This window comes from Schistocerca nitens, chromosome 4 (genome assembly GCF_023898315.1).
Source record: "Schistocerca nitens isolate TAMUIC-IGC-003100 chromosome 4, iqSchNite1.1, whole genome shotgun sequence".
Classification (NCBI taxonomy): Eukaryota; Metazoa; Arthropoda; class Insecta; order Orthoptera; family Acrididae; genus Schistocerca; species Schistocerca nitens.
The window spans coordinates 240,989,395-241,008,413 of record NC_064617.1 but is presented as its reverse complement, the minus strand read 5'-3'; the positions used below and the strand labels follow the sequence as shown (position 1 = coordinate 241,008,413).

The 19,019-nt window shown below is 38.9% G+C and overlaps 1 protein-coding gene across 1 annotated transcript in view; it reads left to right on the top strand.

Annotated features, from left to right (window-relative positions):
• The window catches only part of LOC126252230 (uncharacterized), a 596,261-nt gene that overhangs the window by 406,381 nt on the left and 170,861 nt on the right, over window positions 1-19,019 (top strand). The gene's annotated exons all lie outside the window — the stretch shown is intronic.

Here is a 19,019-nt window from a genome sequence, read left to right as displayed (position 1 = left end):
GGGGTGCCTCTGCTTCACTGTGGAAGAACCCACCAGTGTCTTCCACTCACGTCAGCTTGCCCGAAGCCGCCATGCCAGCCATCTGCACATAGACCATACCTGAATGGAATCCCAGTCTCCCTTCATTGTTCTTGAGCACATCGTTACTGAATTCTGCTTTTGTTTGACAGTTGCGTATGCCTATTGTAAACGGTGTCTGCAAAAAGTTTCAGTTTTATTATGTCTACCACGTACCTTTTCTAACCCAGCTTCTTCTTCCTGTGCATGTTTCTGTCTGGACAGTGGAGTAAACGTAATTTTGACTGATTCTGTAAATACTTGGTAATTGCCTTTCAAAAACAAACCCATTGACAATTGGTAAAAAATTGCGCCACAGACGTATTTAAGCAAATCTATTAGTGAAATATGTATATTATAATCATTCCCCTCCTTTACATATTAGACCCCATAACAAACTTCCTTTTAATTTTTGTGCTTGTAAGTTAACGTCTGCTTTCAATGTTGGAATGATCTGGTAACATTTTTGTTTGCTATTGATGTTTTCCTGTGCGCCACTCACATTTTTGAGCCATGAGTGACCTGCAAATCAAACTGAATGTTTCATTAGATGCGGACTTTATCTCATTATTACTGAACATTGACAAAGCATTAGTATCTAATTCTTCATTTAACTCAAATAATTTCTTCTTTCCCTCTCTTCTCACTCTTAAAATGACTCTCTTATACCCTACAACAAAACTTTGTTACGTAAATAGAGTTAAATACGCAGTTCAGATATAAATACTGTATCACTGAAGAGATGTCAACTCGCTCTGAATTCATATTTATTCTTAAGTTCAAATTTAAGCTCCTTCCTATGTGAGGGACTTCAGAAACGATGGTACTTCATAAGAAAATTATTCTAATTCAACAAAAAATAGAAGATGTTAAGAAGCATTAGTAGTTGATATTTAAATATCTTTCTGGAAACAGAATCATTTGTTGAATGCTTCTTGCAGTTTTTAACTATAGCACCAGATCTTATAAAAATATTTAAAAAGTTACTCCCTCTAAGTAATGACTATCTCAAACTGTCAGTAAAAAAATGAGATAAATTTCAGCAGATATGTAACATTCAATAACCTGTCAAACATATATTTACTGTATGCTATGAATGCTTTTCCCATATCAGTAGAATGTGACTACCTTGGCCTTGTGTGTTGGGTGTTGTGTGCACAGTAGATATACTAGCTGTTGCTGTTATTTTGTTATTCTATTCAGTGTGCTTTTGTGACTACTCACTACTCATGATGTCTTTGTCAGCACCCATAAACTAGTCACTTCAGAAGTGAAGTTAAGTGAAATGACACATTTGGTGCGGCAAACTCATTTGTGTATGTCGGTACTTGGCAATTTACCTTGCATGGTGCCTGAATACAACAGAAAAAAAGGAAATGAGCAGATTCAGAGTTATTTCCTCCTTTAAAGCCAAGAGCTCATAATTTTGCCTACCCACAGCAACCATCACTGGCTGATGTATTTTGATGTTACATATTGTCAAATGGGGAAATGGTGGGATGAAGTAAATCATAAATGTAGGCACTTAATCCAAAGATGAATGAAATGATGCTACAAGGAAAAATAAGTACAGAAACATTAGCAAATAATTAATATGTAATTTAGAAAGAAGTCAGTATTTTAAATATGGAGCAGAGAAGAACCAGAGAGAATGGACAGAAAGAATAGAATTAGCAATGAGGTATTATTAAATTTCAGAGTATTTTGGTGGAAACCATTTCAGCCATACTATAAATCATTTACTTTCAATATTGCAATTAATGACTCATTAGATAGGCATGATGTGTATCACAACATGAGATGCTTTAGAAGAAAGTTAATTGCTAAAGTTTCATCATTTATTATTTGAAATCATTCTGTTCTCAATACTTAAATGCTGTCTCCATGTTCGTCTTGACTGCAGTCAATATCTGAATCAACAAGTCTTCCTCTCAGGCAGCTTTAACCGAGCTTATATACTTCACATTTGTTTATATGTCTCTCTCACCATTAATGTCATTCTGCATTTTCATTTAGTTTTAGTTTCTTAAGAATAATAATTACTTTTATTTTCTATGTGAATTAATTTAATTCGGCTGACATTCATTTTTACTCTGTAATAATATTCTGGATCTGTTTTGATGATATCACAATCTTTTTCCATTTTTTTATCCTTGATTAAATTCCCAAAAACTACATCTCCTCAGTTGTCCAAATACTGCCAGCACTTACAGTTGGCTTGTTACTCACGCTGCTTTTAGCGTTGTTTCATTGCATTAGATTTTGAAGGACTTCCTCTGTGACTTGAGTACAGCTGTCATTCTTATTTCCTCCTATCTATCTGTAAGTTAATTGGTTAACACATTTACAACACCCACTTAATGGTACTTAGTTACAGGAAACCTCGATGCTTTGGTTTGCTGAATTTATGTATCTTATAGGAAATTGAAGGTAACAATGGATTACTCAGAAAATAATGTGTCAGTACTGAATTGATATAACATCAATGTTAGTCTCAACTGAAGAATAAATAGATGAGACAAAACTAATGATTTTACATTAACAGATTCCTACAGTGTGGCAGTCTACTAAATGATACATCAATCATTATAGGAACAATGCAGTATAATGCAAACAGTTTACAGGATAGTGTGAGTATGTAAAATTTTTCATGTGCAAGTTGTATATGTTTCTCATACATTTTTACATAGAAGGAAAATTTTCTTCGATATTATTGTTTCCTAGAATTTTGCATGATATTGCATTGAGTTCCATACACAGTATCTAATATGCTTTCACTACTGATATAAAAATCGTTAAAGGAAATTGTGATAATATTTTATACAAGTATGAGTATTGGGTAGTCAACAATTATGAAAAATTTACTATAAAAATATCAGTAATGCATAAATGTCTGTACTAATGTAGTTTCCATAGCAATGTTACTGACTTGTATTTGTCAACCACCTCTGTTTCACTACAGAGTTTCATTTACTGTATCTTGTACTGCCAAGAAAACAATATTAATTGATCAAATCTAAAATTATCTTGCATAAGAAAGAGACTGAGCAGGTTATATAACATAATTCTTCTGCCAAACCAAACATTATGTAGAGCATAGGTTCTCAGAATGTGACACTTTCTTTTTAATTAGATTACAAAATATTACAGAAATTGCGTTGAATTTTCAGTTATATAATTTTTTGTCATCATACAGCAAATAAGTAAGAGTAATAAGCGTATGCTGTATCATAAATGTTAAATAACCTCACATAAGAAGTAGAAGTTAACATATTGTACAGTTCTTGCACGTCAATGCAACCATTATCATATCAAGATGTTCAGATGAGATATTAAATGTAGTAAAATTAGTTTCTCTTTATGCCTGGAGTCAAAGAAGCTCTTTTTAGAGGTAGACTCTGTAAACAAGACCACAAGATCAGAAAGCAGAAGGACTCCCAGCACTACAGTAACTATTTGTTCCCAAACCTATTTTTTTTTTTGCATTTAAAAATTACACATGATTACAATATTATGTTCGATGTATAGCAATATTTTAATTCATATCAATGCTGTAGGTGGAATGTGCAAGCCTATACATCTCTGTTATTCACTCTTACTAACCTGTGGAATCTTTTAAACAATTACAAATTTCTGTTATAGGTAATTTTCACACCACGATTTTTACAGTTGCACTACTTATGGAAAATGTAATATGTGAAATACCAGACTGGTACCAAAGTCTTACAGAGCTATTAATATGTTCACTGTACATCACTTTAATTTAAAATTCCCACACTGTGGAACAATATAACTCTGTACTCTTCATTAAACCTTAAGGAGGTAGTTATACCCGCTTACATCTCTGTAGGTTATTAATATTTTCTTTAGCACTATATTGTTTCTGTTTCAGTAAAAGTGTCTATACTTTTAAAATTGACACACATTACTGGTACCAAGCAAACCATGACTTTTTTGATCTGCTGCAAACCCCAATAGCTGAGTGGTCAGCATGACAGATTGCCATCCTAAGGGCCTGGGTTTTATTCCCGGCTGGGTCGGAGATTTTCTCCACTCAGGATCTGGGTGTTGTGTTGCCTTCATCGTCATCATTTCATCCACATCCGGCTCACAAGTCGCCCAATGTGGCGTCGAATGTAATAAGACCTCCACTACGGTGGCTGGACCTGCCCCGCAAGGGGCCTCCTGGCCGATGATGCCAAACGCTCATTTCCATTTCCATCTGCTGCAAAACATAAGGACAGTTATAAGTTAGAAATCGGCAAATCCATATCTGTGAACTATGTCATTGAGTAGGAGATTTTGTCCCATAGCTGCATTATGGTAGTTTATTGATTTGGTACAAATCATCTCAAATTAAAAGGGATATTGCTGCAGTATGAGAACTCATTCTGTATCTGCTCTTCCTTCCATATTCAATTACATGATTTCATTATTATCATATTTCTGTGGTAAAACATTCTATGTTTTAACAACATTCACTCCATGTCACATCCTTGAATCAAATTTTCTGTATCATTCGATCTTGTGGATATCGATCTATCACTTTTATCGTATTATGTGTTTTTGCTTTAAATCCAGTTTACAGAATTTGGTAGAAACATTGTAGTCGTGGATCACTATTTACTTTCTCATGAGAGGTTATTTTTATGTAGTACAGTGCATTATACACACACAACTGTCTTTTTCAGAATATTGCTTACTACTTGCCAGTTTATCATTTTAAGATCTAAATACTATCATAACTATATTTCTTGCTAGTCAGTTGCCTAGTTCAAATTTACACAATGATTTGTTGTACACTCTCCATCCTCATATTTATGGTGAATTAACAGATGAGTAAAAGTGAAACATAGCGACAGTAGAGCAACATCGTTGCAAAATAGTATTTTATTCTATTAAAATAATGTTTTTCTACTGTATCATAGCTATTTTTCCCTTTTATGTTGTTTCCCCACAAAACTAAATGAGTTGGTGTGATGTCAACATAAAAACTATAATCTTTGCGGTTTTGTATTACAAAAGAGGCTTCTGCATTCAAGAGCTTTTAAAAGTACTGCGTTCAATAAGTTAGACATTTCACAAACATCAATTTAACAGCTAAATCGAGGCAGATGTGCTAAAGATATTCACATTTCATATAAGTTCTTTTGCAAACATGATTCAATAATCACTGGCAAGGAGCCACAGAGTAATTAACGATTCTGACAATGTGTACTGTGTTTTAGGAGATACTAGTAGAAGTAATTACAAAGGCTTAGCTTAGTGAAAGCGGTTTTTAAGAAATCACTTTTACCTGAGCATTGTCTTGTTTATCTACCCTAGGTGAACGTATTTTCGCGTAGTTTTGATATGTATTTGTTTTTTGTCTCATAGTGTACTTTCCCCTCATTATTTTTGTGTGTGTAGTGAATCAGGTACTTCCCAATACAGTAACATATTTCTTACTTATGATTTCAAGTGAAAAGATGTACAATTATGCATCCCTTATTCCATTACTACATAATCTGCAATGGAACTGATTTACACAGAATTTAAACGCAATTTCTGTGATCCTGTGCAGATAACATATGATTTAAACTTCTTAAGCATAAGAGTATTAATGCTGTTTCAGTAAACTGACATAGTTTGAATTTTTGTCTGATAAAAGTTAAAATGAAATGGATAACAGCCACTACGACATATACAAGTCAGTATCACATATTTCCTAGTACACAGCAATATAATAATTATTTAGAAATTAGTTTTAGATTTAGCAATGGTGCAAGTCATTCTTGCACCAATGATGAAGGGCAAAGTTTGCATCCTTTAAACCATTGTACTGAGAAAAATATAGCACTGGTCATAAACTTTTCAGTTTAATAGCAGATTTCATAACAGAGTTGTTAAATCTATGTTTAATATTCTATATGTATCACTAATGTTGCTACACTTCACATCGTGTTTTTCATCTAATTGTAACAAAATAACTCGTACCCAGAATGTGGGGTTTATCAACGCTGCGACTGGGAGAAGAATTTGATATGGGTTGGGAAAGAGTGGGCACAGTAAAAGGTTTTCCTTTGTGAACAAAACATTTTTCACAGGGTGCTGTCTCTTCCCTTACATTAGCTTCGTTTTTCTGATAGTTGAAGGTCTCGCATCTTATTCAAAGGATGACTGAGAGAATGGTTTACTGCGTGAACTTCTGTGGCGTTTGTGGGTTTCCTCAGGGCTAATAGGTTCTTTTACCGCTACAAATCTTTGAAAATTATTCTATGTTGTTTAGGAGTATGTCTTGGTTCATCCTCAAATGTTGCGAACTAAAATACAGACTGGTAGCGCTTGTTGAAAAATTCATCTGAGAGTTAGGTTCGCCAATATTCTGGACCTTGATACTCAGCGATGTTATACGAATGACGGATAAACGATCCACGAGTTACATTCTCTGTAAAGCCTTCTTCTAAGCCTTCTTCTACTCATCAGCAAGTGCACTGAAAAGAGAAGCCTCATGATAAAGACAGCTAATATTCATTATTGTTTGGTCTGAGGCTCCAACAGCAGTCGTGTTTGCAGGTCAAATTACGGGAATTCAGATTGCCCGACTATGTTTCGACATATTCGGTCGTACCCTGTGATTATTTTTATTCAGATCTGTAAATTCGAACCTGGCTCACAACAGAAACATTGTCCATTTTTACGTTATTACTTGCGAGGGTTGTGCATTAAAAACAGATACCGGGCTGATGAGTATAGCACCTAAGAAAATATATGTAAGCAAGCACAAAATATAGACGCAAAATAATTTCACGCAACGAAAGTGAGTGTAAACGTAAAGTGATTTGTTAACTCGCCAACCAACTTCACAAAGAACCATTTCGCAGCAGGTGACAAGCTATATTATAATGTAAAGAAGGCCCTACAGAACCAAACGTTCAAAAGAATAATGCAATAATCGCTACATATACAAATTTTTTGAATCTTATTTTTGTTCCAATAATTATTACTTGAAACATGTTTTTATTTTACAGACTTGAATCAAATAATGCTAAGACAGATGTGTAGAAACATGTTTGGACAGTACAAAAAAGTTTTGTTTCCATAATAAGCCGACGTGACTCCACATAATATCTAACACTATATAGAATCGCCCCTAGTTCGAATGTCACACCGACAGGCATTAAGCAAAGTTTCAGTCCGTGGCAAAACTTCTTGCTTGTTTTACTTGAGAGAGCAAACTGTTTATTTTCATTCCGTATCGGAGCAACGTTCCGCTGCAAGGCGCATGATTGACATATTGTAAGAAAACTGAAGTGACCTGGAGTACTTCTGATTAGTTGTATGTTGTAATGAAATCGTCTGCAAAGATAAACTTCACGTTGACGGAATCATGCATTGGACTGTACTCTGTCGTACCGATTAACTTTTTAATATTTCCGCTATTATTCCCAAACTTTTCACTTCAAATACAAACTATGGTTCAAAAAACGTGCATAACCGTATTTTCTGCTAGCGAACAGATTACATCCACAAATTTAAACAGAGAATTCAGTACTTATTGGCAGTAGGTTTTTTACTCTGGAATCTACCACCAACGTTTGCTTTCGCATGTATCTTATGAGTACAACATATCAGTTTGTGGAAATGCGCTATTTTATCGTATTTTTACAGAGGGAGACTGCCGCGGTTGAGCAAGTATTATATTGGTTTTCGCCGCCACAACCGCCTTTTATTTACAAATTAGCTATCAGTTTCGGATGAGGCCCAGGTACAGACCATAATCGTAACAAGAATCTTCACATGGCACTTAGCAACTGGCATGTTTTCTGAGGACTACAGGTATGGATGCCTCATGATTACTGTAACAAATATGAAAGAAGATTGATTTCACCCGAAACTCATAAATAGTTCACAAATCAAAAGCGATAATGACGTTACTATACAGCATACTTTTTGTGCTTCCTACTTATGGCGCGTGTTATTCTGTACGCTTATTTTGTATGCGGGGCCAGATTATGAACTTACATCTTCAACTATGCTGAGGAAACCTCACAAATTAAACTATATTAACCTCTTTGTCGTCTAAAAACATCTTACATCCCATTTTTGTGGACAGTAACGTTTAGATAATTATTCGATTAGTCTGTACACACAGCGTCCAAGAACTAATATTCCACCAATAAATAAATAAATAAATAAATAAAAATTATCTGCCTATACTGCTTCAATCACGTTACTAGCGTATGAGTTTCAACCATAGAAATAGTCTTTTTTTAACAGTGCGATTTTCTTTACCAGCTTTCTGAGGTTCCTCTCAAGCCTCCGTCCACTACAGATCTAACAATGTGTTTCTAATGTAGGATTGCACAATGCGTTGTCTGTTCTGCTTGAAATTTCCTTTCATCCTGGCTCGTTTCAACACCGTGTTTTCAAATCCTTTGTTATCTCAGTTTATCACGAACTGTGATATCTTGAACTGATATGTTGGCAACCTTCCGTTTGTAAATACTTTTCTCCCTTGATCCTTGCGTTCTAAGTGTAGATTTAAAGAGTTTTTTTTCACTCTCTTATTCGCACTGGTTTCCAATACGCGTGGGGCACAGTATCAGGATGATGAACTTACAATCGGAGGGTCGCAGTCAGCCAACAGTTAAGCGAGGTTTGCATGGACTTGTAGTGTTCCCTCTAGGAGACCCGATTTTTTCCCCGAAAGAGCCGCACCTTGCCGTTAATCGTTCACACGACTCGCGATGTACGGCCCTTACATTTTGTTTAGCGAGATGTTAGTCACGTGCCCATGATAGGAGTGTCTTTCCTCGATGATGTGACCGAAATGTCTCACCCACTTGTTCCCACATGCAGCTTTTGTTTGCTTTCACGTGTTTGGCACCCGCACCACTAAAAGTAGCTTTATATATATGAAGATGGTATCTGTTCTTTCGGACATGACCGAAAGAACAGATACCATTTTCGTATAAGTATATAGTTAAGGCTCACCTGCCATTTGACCATCTTCTTCCGTGCAGATGCACAAACAGTGCCCGAACTCTTACGGGAATCGGCAGGAAAGCCGCGAGTAATGAGTATAATGGGCAGGGGCACTATGAATATAGTGCGGGATAATAAGTTGCGAATGTGGATCTCACAGGAGGCCTGCCAGAGATAATTCCATGCGGTCACCATATCCTCTGCGTCCTCGGTGGCTCAGATGGATGCCGGCACGGTAGCTCAGCGTGTTCGGTCAGAGGGTTAGCTACCCTCTGTAATAAAAAAGAGAGTGAATGGATCAACGAAGAACCTAAACGGGTGTCATCGGACATCCGCCGCGATCCATATGAACGAACGATATAAAACAAGTTGAGACAAAAAAAGATGGATAGATCGTCTGCCATGTAAGCAGGAGATCCCGGGTTTGAGTCCCGGTGGGGGCAAACATTTTTAACTGTCCCCGTTGACTTATATCAACGTCTGTATGCAGGTAAGGGTATTCATTTAATTGCAATTTCAAAAGTAGCTTCCTAGATTCTGCTATGTCATTCCACTAATAAGACATCGGTGGCAACTAAAGTCATGCGCAATACATTCCCACAAAATATTGAGATGTGGCCTGAATTTTTTCATGCTTTTCTGTAATATTAAACGACAGGTTAAATCATTTGACAGCATATCAGTCACATTGCGTTTTAGGTCGTCAGCCACAACGTAGAAGTCACTTTGTATTACATTTTACTGGTTTGCATACCTCCTAACTACTCAATTAACGGCGAGGAACTGGATCGCATATAGCGGTGACAATTTCGTTTTTTGCCCCAACCGTCACATGCAGCACCCACAAAGGAAGCAACGCCGAAAATTTCTTCAGTTTCGCGTAAGAGCGAGTTGATTCTTTGTTTGTCAGGAATCGAACGGACACTATTTAATCAGCAGTACCCCGACACCTGGTGGTGGAGATTTATGGCGGCTTCAACTCTACTGGGAACACATTCAATGACGTGCCCGAGTGTCTGTGAAAGAATGGCAGACCATTCTTCTCTAGAGCTGAAACCAAAGAATGGTGTTGGACACTGGTATCCGAAGAGAAGTCGACGTTCAGACTCATCCCAAAGATGTTCCATTGGACACAGGTCGGCCATTTCAGGACTGCTATTGCCCACAAACCATTGCCTCACAGATACTGGTTTATGACAGCGTACATTGTCAGGCTGATACAGTCACCGTCTCCTAAATGTACCTCTTTTTTTTATCATCAGTCTTCTGACTGGTTTGATAGGGCTTGCCACGAATTTCTCTCCTGTGCTGACCTCTTCATCTCAGAGTATCACTTGCAACCAACGTCCTCAATTATTTGCTGGATTGATTCCAATATCTGTCTTCCTGTACAGTTTCTGCCCTCTACAGCTCCCTCTAGTACCATGGAAGTCATTCCCTCATGTCAGCAGATGTCCTATCATCCTGTCCCTTCTCCTTATCAGTGTTTTCCACATATTCCTTTCCTCTCCGATTCTGCATAGAACCTCCTCATTCCTTACCTTATCAGTCCACCTAATTTTCAACATTCGTCTATAGCACCACATCTCAAATGCTTCGATTCTCTTCTGTTCCGGTTTTCCCACAGTCCATGTTTCACTACCATACAATGCTGTACTCCACACGTACATCCTCAGAAATTTCTTCCTCAAATTAAGGCCGGTATTTGATATTAGTAGACTTCTCTTGGCCAGAAACGCCTTTTTTTGCCATAGCAAGTCTGCTTTTGATGTCCTCCTTGCTCCGTCCGTCATTGGTTATTTTACTGCCTAGGTAGCAGAATTCCTTAACTTCATTGACTTCGTGACCATCAATCCTGATGTTAAGTTTCTCGCTATTCTCATTTCTACTACTTCTCATTACCTTCGTCTTTCTCCGATTTACTCTCAAACCATACTGTGTACTCATTAGACTGTTCATACCGTTCAGCAGATCATTTAATTCTACTTCACTTTCACTCACGATAGCAATGTCATCAGCGAATAGTATCATTGATATCCTTTCACCTTGTATTTTAATTCCACTCCTGAACCTTTCTTTTATTTCCATCATTGCTCCCTCGATGTACAGATTGAAGAGTAGGGGCGAAAGGCTACAGCCTTGTTTTACACCCTTCTTAATACGAGCACTTCGTTCTTGATCGTCCACTCTTATTATTCCCTCTTGGTTGTTGTACATATTGCATATGACCCGTCTCTCCCTATAGCTTACCCCTACTTTTTTCAGAATTTCGAACAGCTTACACCATTTTATATTGTCGAACGCTTTTTCCAGGTCGAAAAATCCTATGAATGTGTCCTGAGTTTTCTTTAGACTTGCTTCCATTATAAACCGCAACGTCAGAATTGCCTCTCTGATGCCTTTGCCTTTTCTAAAGCCAAACTGATCGTCATCTAGCACATCCTCAATTTTCTTTTCCATTTTTCTGTTTATCGCTCTTGTCAGCAACTTGGATACATGAGCTGTTAAGCTGGCTGTACGATAATTCTCACACTTGTCAGCTCTTGCAGTCTTCGGAATTGTGTGGATGATTTTTTTTCGAAAGTGAGATGGTATGTCACCAGACTCATACATTCTGCACACCAATGTGAATAGTCGTTTTTTTGCCACATCCCCAAAAGATTTTATAAATTCTGATGGAATGTTATCTGTCCCTTCTGCCTTATTTTATTTAAGTCCTCCAAAGCTCTTTTAAATTGTGATTCTAATACTGGATCCCCTACCTCTTCTAAATCGACTCCTGTTTCTTCTTCTATCACATCAGACTAATCTTCTCCCTGATATAGGTTTTCAATGTATTCTTTCCATCTACCCGCTCTCTCCTCTGCATTTAACAGTGGAATTCCTGTTGCACTCTTAACGCTACCAACCTCTCTTTTAATGTCACCGAGGTTTATTTTGACTTTCCTATACGCTGAGCCTGTCCTTCCGACCACCATTTCTTTTTCGATTTCTTCACATTTTTCATGCAGCCATTTCGTCTTAACTTCCGTACACTTCCTATTTATTTCATTCTTCAGCGACTTGAATTTCTGTATTCCTTGGTTCCCCTGAACATTTTTGTACTTCCTCCTTTCATCGATCAACTGATCTTCTGTTACCCATGGTTTCTTCGCAGTTACCTTCTTTGTACCTGCGTTTTTCTTTCCAACTTCTGTGATGGCCCTTTTTAGAGAAGTCCATTGCTCTTCAACTGTACTGCCTACTGAGCTATTCCTTATTGCTGTATCTATAGCCTTAGAGAACTCCAAGCGTATCTCGTCATTCCTCAGTACTTCCGTGTCCCACTTCTTCGCGTATTGATTCTTCCTGACTAATGCCTTTAACTTCAGCCTACTCCTCATCACTACTGCATTATGATCTGAGTCTATATCTGCTCCTGGCTATGCAATACAATGCAGTATCTGATTTCGGAATCTCTGTCTGACCATGAAGTAATCTAACTGAAATCTTCCCGAATCACCCAGCCTTTTCGAAGTATACCTCGTCCACTTGCGATTCTTTAACAGAGTATTCGCTACTACTGGCTGAAATTTATTACACAACTCAATTAGTCTTTCTCCTCTCTCATTCCTTGTCCCAAGAAACCAATATTCTCCCGTAACCATTTCTTCTACTCCTTCCCCTACAGCTCTATTCCAGACCCCGTGACTATTAGATTTTCATCTCCATTTACATGCTGTATTACTCTTTCAATATCCTCACATACCTTCTCTATCTATTCATCTTCAGACTGCGACGCACCATGTATACCTAAACTATCGTTGTCGGTGCTGGTTTGCTGTCGATTTTGATAAGAACGACCCTATCGTTAAACTGTTTACAGTAACACACTCTTTGCCCTAGCTTCACATTCATAACGGATCCTACTCCCGTTGTACCATTTTCTGTTGCTGTTGATATCACCCTGTACTCGTTTGACCAGAAATCCTTTTCTTCTTTCCATTTCACTTCACTGACCCCCTACTATATCTAGAGTGAGCCTTTGCATTTCCCTTTTCACATATTCCAGTTTCCCTACCAAGTTCAAGCTTCTGACATTCCACGCCGCGACTCGTAGAACGTTATTCTCTACCGTTTGCAAAACACGATGCTGTAAAAAGTGCTCATGGCCATCGGCATTTAGCGGTTTCTTAAGTGCAATAAGGAGACCGCATCCTAACCACGAAAACATGCCCCTTTCGTAACATCATATCCTCCATACTTCATAGCTGGCGCAACATACGATGGCGAGTAACGCTTTCTGGCCATTTGGCGAATCCAAACCACTCCACTGGATTCCTACAGGGTACAGCGTAATTCATCTGTCCAAACCATTCGTTTCCAGTGACGTCGCTCTTTACGTCGCGTCAAACGTCGCTTTGCACTGGCCACACAAACGCATGGCTTATGAGGAGCTGCTGGACCAGCACACCCCATTCTTCCTAACTCCCTGCGCACAGTCACTGTGCTGCCTCGATTACTGGCAGCACTTGGGAACTCACGCGTGGTTTCTTCCACTTTCTTTACAACCTCCCTCCGCTCCTGGTCTTGGTTTTGCTCTGGTTGTTCCTTCACGTTTCCACTTCACAGTCACGTCGCCAACAGTCAACTTCCGCAGCTTTAGAAGCGCTGAAATATCCCTGATGGATATTTTTAATTTCTTACTCAGGTAACATACAATAACCAGTCCACATTCGAAGCAACAGAGCTTACCTCACCGACACATTGTGTTGTTATCGCTTTTCCGCTGACAAAACAAAACTCCTCAACTCGTTTTATACTGTTGGATCCGCCTCTCGTAACACCAATTCTGCGTTACCTAGAGATATCCGGACACTTTTTATCAAATAGTGTATGTTTCTATGTATGTACATTCTAAAAACTCTAAAAAATCTGCCGGCCGCGGTGGCCGTGCGGTTCTGGCGCTGCAGTCCGGAACCGCGGGACTGCTACGGTCGCAGGTTCGAATCCTGCCTCGGGCATGGGTGTGTGTGATGTCCTTAGGTTAGTTAGGTTTAAGTAGTTCTAAGTTCTAGGGGACTTATGACCTAAGATGTTGAGTCCCATAGTGCTCAGAGCCATTTGAACCATTTTTTTCTAAAAAATCTCCATCCAGTTTCCTCCTAACGAGAATAACTATTTCATTAAAATATCTTGAGTTTTTAAATTTCCAATGCAATAAGAAAGTTTAATATTGTAGAAGCCAAACATATTAAATTTCTTTTCCTAATTTTACGTCAAAATGCAGTCTGCCTTTTGACCGAACGAAGAAGAATTTGGGGTTTAAAGCCTTGTCGAGGACGGTGTCATTACACAGTCTGTTTGGAGAAGGGTAGGTACATAAATCGACCGTGTCCTTTCGAAAGAAATTATCCTTTCATTTGCGTTAATCCATTTTGGTAGATCACGGGACCCTAAATTTTGATGACCGGGTGGATATTTTTGCCCCATTACTACTGAATGAGAGTCCAGTGTCTTACTACTGAGCCAGTTCCCTATAAATGGGTTAAATACTTTCGTCTCTGTGATTCGGAAATACAGAATGACTATATTTGAAGGGCTTATTTCAATAGTGGTACAAGTCCGTTTTTGTTCATTCTCAGATACAGAGTCCTAAAGTTAAAAGAGCGCTGAAAAATCTGCAGTTGAGATACCAAAAATATTCAAGTATTCTGGTATCTCAACTGCAGATTTTTCAGCGCTCTTTTAGCTTTAGGACTCTGTATCTCAGAATGAACAAAAATGGACTTATACCACTATTGAAATAAGTCCTTCATTTGTAGCTCAGATCTGAAGAAAGCACCGTCGCAAGAAATATAGTTAACATCAGATTGATTAGGGGTGTATCATAAATACTTATACTAACTCTGGGGGATGAATTCCTCACACAAAAACAAAAAAAAAAAGTTCCTGTAAACATTAGTCCGAAATTGCTCGATTTTGGGGTTGTTAAGAAAAGAACAAATTTACGAAGTTCACAAGTCAGAAACTCATAACGAGTGTTCAAATGTCTCCCTCTTGCTTTTACACGCATCTGAATCCTCCCAGTCATAGACTGTAGCATTTTATTGAACGCCCCCAAACGGTGTCGAACGGCTTCGGAGACTATCATGTGAGTGATGAAGCGTGTATTCATTGGAAAAATCTACTGCATAAACGAAAGGATTTATACTAGAGGAACGTGCATACCATGGATTTGGTCCTCTTCCACCTATCCAAATGTTGTGGCAGATATGAAACAGTGCATGTCTGGGAAAATATATGGACCCACTAGGTAATCACTTACAATTCAAGGCCTCACACAGACTAAACTTCGGTTGGTATCTGGCCAGAACTGTACAAATGAAGTTTTTCTATTAATACTCTATATGTACCAGGAGGATTTTCATCATACCGCACATGTAAACAGTGAAAATTTACTGTTTCCTTTCTTGAAAATGTTATGTCATCAGTAACTATGGCTCAGGTCACAAGCAAGGGACGGGCAGTTTGTGCAAAAAACTATCTGCAAAAGTACTCCTTGGTCGTAGGGAAAAGACAGTGAACACAATACGAATACTTCAAGTATCCAAGAAATACGCTCCATGTCCTACTATGGGACTATCACACGGCACGGTGGACTGTAATGTGCTGATGTAAGCATGCTCCTTATTCCTTGAAAGACCACCAAAGCATCCTAATCGATCTCGATCCACAGGCTCTGATGCTACGTATCTTGTCCCAGTAACGCGACCATGAACAACAGCAAAGGTTACATGACTGAATCGTTTCTCTAGAAACACGTTTCGACACATCGTGGAGCCTAGTGTGCTTGAACGTAAAATACATATCTATATCTTCACGAAACGAGTATCTTACTATGGAATATCTATAGGATAAGTTATTACTGCTATACACGTGAAACAGTTAAGGTGAACCTCACATGAACACAAAAACAAATTTAAAAATGTGTTCATTGCCATCTTGCACACGACAACCAGTGCATCAACAAACTGACATGCATCGATAATACTACTCGATTTCTGAACGCAGTGAATTTAAATTATTAGTTACAAAACTCTATAGTTCATTGTACTTCAAATCGCGCTGATTGCACAGTTACATTTACAAGTAAAAACCGAAAGAATTCCAGATCTGTGGTTATGTGGACTTAGTTCCTTGGCCTGCTCCAAAATTTATCGAACAATTTCTGACATCGCTGTATATAGAGCGTTATGTGACTTATCTGGCTCTCGCCCACGTACTGCATGCCAATGATAGGAAAAGGAATACTTCGATCTCTGTGCCAGAAAAACTTTTCGTACTCACAGAGGTAGTTAGAAACCTGTGAGTGAGTGAGAACGAAATGACACGATTGTGCAACGAGACCCAGTGTTCCAGAATTGTGTTCGATACCATTTCATGATATCCTCTGATCGGCTCTCATTTTCAGAGATAAAGAAATAACCGTGAAAGAAATGTAATCCATAATCTGTCTCTTGTAAAGCACGCTTGAAGACATAACATTCGAAGTAAAGAAAATCAGCCACGGGATTTTCACGATAATTCTCCCGGCTCTTGTTATAAGTAATTTAAGGACGCTGGCTCGAAATCAACATTAGAAATAGCAGAGAAATACGAATAAACTATCCCCCGCTTAATTTACATACTGGACGGAAAATTTGTCATCATCCCCCTCCCCCCCTCATCCATAAAATCCAGTCTGAGGCCTGCGATCATTTTTATGTTAATAACTGGAAACCAATGCTGTACAATCGCAATAAAGTCATGAGATGTTCAATTGACTCATTTATTAGAATAGATTACGCGTTTCGGGATTACACCCATCTTCAGACATCACAAGCTTCAACTCCTTCCTAACCAACCAGGCGTACAGCCTTGACAACTCAAAGAATGTGTCGCAGTCATATGTTATCCGGCACTTTCTTTAAGTTGTCAAGGCTGTACGCCTGGTTGGTTAGGAAGGAGTTGAAGCTTGTGATGTCTGAAGATGGGTGTAATCCCGAAACGCGTAATCTATTCTAATAAAAGAGTCAATTGAACATTTCATGACTTTATTGCGATTGTACAGCATTGTTTGCCAATTATTAACTGCCAATTATTAACTGAAACCACACTGCCATTATATCTTGTAGTGCTACCAAATTACAGGGATGTTGACTGTTAGTTTACTCACTGTTTCATATCGTCCCAGACAATTTCTGTGAGATCAAAATCGGTTCAAGTAGCAGGCCTGTCGAGATGCGAAACAATACTGAGTGTTCGTCAAACAAGGACCTCACACGTACAGCCGTGTGAACATAATTGTTGGTCCTCTTGGAAGACAGAGGTGTCAACAGCACACTCCTTATGAAGATGTAGAAGAAAGAACAAAACTTTGTCACCTGGAATTATGAAATCTAATTCCTGATCACAGTAACTTGCGTGATGGGCTCAAGTAGTGGTATAAAAAACGCCTCCAAAATATCGCAGAACTATCTTTGGCTTTCACTACACCTTCAAAAATGTGTGTTTGAATGGGCCCAAACTGCTGAGGTTCAAATGTTCAAATGTGTATGAATTCCTAAGGGACCAAACTGCTGAGGTCATCGGTCCCTAGACGTACACGCTACTTAAACTAACTTATGTTAAGAACAACACACTCACCCATGCCCGAGGGAGGACTCCGGCGGGAGGGGCCGCGCCATCCGTGACATGGCGCCTCAAACCGCGCGGCCATTCCGCGCGGCTGCTACACCCTCCAAACAGAGTGAGTTAAATACTCAATTGAATCCTCAGCGCAATCTATGCCTTTTATCATTTGAAAAGAGGTAAACTCGCAACTCTTCGTAATATATTACACTCCTCCAGTCAGTTGCTGTCTGGTTTCTGTGTTGTTTGGTCCAATGAAGTGTAAGGCGCAAGATTTTGCCACCGTACATTTAACATTCCGTGAATTGTTTTCGATTCATATTTATAAAAGATTACTGTTTACGATGCACAATCATATTAATGATCATTTCATCGGCTGTTACTGGCTAGTTTCACATACTGATGCTTCCTGTAGTACTACATGTCTGGGAGTTTAATTAGAGTGGAGCACTCACAGAAAGGGCGTCGTGGGCTATGGATTCCTCAGAAGCTACTATTGGCTAAAGAGGAGGGCTGGGAAGAGAGTTATCGTGTTCTGTACGGGTGGACATTTACTGCTCAGAGAGAGCAGAGCGAGGAGACGGCAGTTTATAACCCTGGAGGCCGCAGAACCCCTGTAGTGTGCATAGTGTGGGTGGGAGGTTGCACTTTGGCGGGTCAAAAATAAATTTCAGAACAGCGTAGCTGGTAAAAGGGCACCAGAGTCGGAACAAGGCGAAAAGACATTCTTTTAGTGCGAAGGAACGTTCGGGTCACGAATGATGGTCGCTAGATGACCAAGCAATCTTCTCACAGGAAGTGCTGGGGTATGTGTCCCACCGGAAAGTAGATGAGCATTTTACTGGCGGATTTCTAAGCATGTAGGAGGGCAAATGGAAACTTCCAGAAAATATTCTGAATGGAGTGTTATTTACAGGTGATCGCCTGGCAGCTCCATGACTCATATAATGGGAAGTAATGTTATTGTAAGACCACTGCGATTCGTCACCTGACCGCAAACTTAAATGACACGTCTCGTGCACGGAACGGGCGTATGGCATGGGGAGGTACTTCCCTGCAAGGATTATTGGAAGACACTTCCCTTTGGGGATCGAGCTAGAGACTTTGGCTGACGTGAGCCACAGCAGAAAAAGTGGTGGTTAGATTTAGAGAACTTTTGCTTTCGGCACAAGGAGCACGTGAAGTCGTTTCTCTGTGAACAGAGTTGTTAATTTTTTTTACTCGAGTGATGATTCCTTATCTCCCTGTGGAGTCTGACACCTACTGAAGCGCATTGAATGAATTCGCAATTGCAATCAGCTATAGAATGGAATGACGACAATGAAAGTTTGTGCAGGATTGGG